The following is a 1,916-nucleotide window of genomic DNA, read 5'->3' as shown; positions in this document are numbered from 1 at the left end:
TATGGTGTAAACATAACTTTTATATGCACCAGGAAGCCAAAAAATTCATGTGACTTGCTTAACTGCAATATTTGCTTTATTGTGGTGGTCTGGAACCGTTAAAAAAGAATACAACAATATGTGAGACAAATATGTACTTGTCTTGAGAATGGTAAGACATGTGGGAAAAGATAGTGAGTTTTGGCTAAAGAACATGTTCATATATTTAGGCAGAGCATGATGTTTATTGAGATCTATGAAAATATTATCAAAGGATCTAGATATATGTCCTTATCTACATATTGGGAAGATTGAACTAAATGAGGAGTTAGCAAACTTTCTGTAAAGGACCAGATAATAAATATTTCAGCTTTGTGGGGCATACGGTCTCTGTTACAACTACTCAACTCTGCTGTTGTAATGTGAAAGGCACTATAGACAATAGGTAAACAAGGTAAACAATAAAACATTATTTATGAAAATAGACAACAGGACAGATTCGACCTGTTATCTATTGTTTGCTTACCCCTGGAATAGGAGATCCCTTATTCAATATTCCACATTCAAATTCTGTACGTATGAATGTTAACATTAGCCAACATGGATTCTCTGATTTTCCAAACTCATTAGACATTGGTCAAGAAGTGTGATTAATGGTGAGATAGCAGAAAACTTGGGCTTTTAGTGTAATGTAAACTTTAGCTAAATGTGTGTCACTTTAACTAGAATTCTGTCACTGTACATACATATGAAATATTGTGACATCGTCTGATGTAGTATTATGGCTAATTTTATTAACAGATCCATTTTAAATAACTAATATATTTTATTAAGCATATTCAAACATATAGAGATATAGGAAATATCTCTAAGAACTTTAAGGCAAAATAAATTTCATTAATTTTTGTTTGATGTTTGTTTGGGGGAATTTTGTTAATTTTTAAGAATCTTTAGTTTCCTCTTAAAGGGCTACAGGACCAAAGTAATAGTTACTCATATGTTAGGACATTTATAGAGTGGTACCAGAAAGCCAAGTCTGCACAACATTCCACAGTTGCCTTTATTATCATATGAGTGTCTCATCTCCAAACTTATCAATGTATATCTTCCCTAATCCTGGTGCTAGGCCACTAAAGAAAAACACATTAGGTTTAAACTTTTTTAATGCTAAAAACAGGGTTAGCAGAAGGTTTCTATCATAATTGAGGGACAAATGTCTATTTGAGACACAATCTCAGTAAAAGAGGGATGATGGTAGAAGCAATTTGACATATCTAGAAAGAATTGTAGACATCTTATTTCCATTGATTAATTAACCTTTTAATGTTGAATTACTTATGACTTGGTGAAAAGCAGAGTTTCCAAGGAGTTCCAACTCCAAACCGAACTTTTCTCAACTAATAGTATAATATAAGAAGACCTGTTTCAGTTTTACCTTTATTTTTATGATTTGGGGAATTACTTAATTTCTTTGAGTCTCTGTTTCCTTAACTTCAAAATAGGAAGAATAATTCTACCCTGGCGGTTGCTGGGAAGATTACAGGTATCTGTGTAAAGTGCCTAGTATGTAATAGGCACTCAAGAAAAAAAAAAAGCTATTATTACTATGAGCTTGGCTATTTAGAAAAACTAGTACTTGCCCCCAGTTAAGTTAAAGGGGATTTTCCGGTACCAAAAGGAAAAGAAAAATGAAAGACTAACAGTTTATTGAACGAAAAGATCATCATCTTCCTGTCAGAGGGTAACATGATTTATGACACAAAGTTAACATTCAGAAAAACTGACTTAAGGAAAGAAGGTGGGAAGTTCTTAAAAGGAGAAATTAGTGCACTCATAGCCAGCAGAACGATGGTGGAATTTTTTTGTTTGTTTTTGTTTTTAGGGGCTAGGAATTCCTCCAAGGAAAGCCCATTTCAGTGAAGGCAGAGAGTTTCTGT

Source organism: Neofelis nebulosa, chromosome 2 (genome assembly GCF_028018385.1).
Source record: "Neofelis nebulosa isolate mNeoNeb1 chromosome 2, mNeoNeb1.pri, whole genome shotgun sequence".
In the NCBI taxonomy this organism is placed as follows: Eukaryota; Metazoa; Chordata; class Mammalia; order Carnivora; family Felidae; genus Neofelis; species Neofelis nebulosa.
This window is presented reverse-complemented; position numbering follows the sequence as displayed.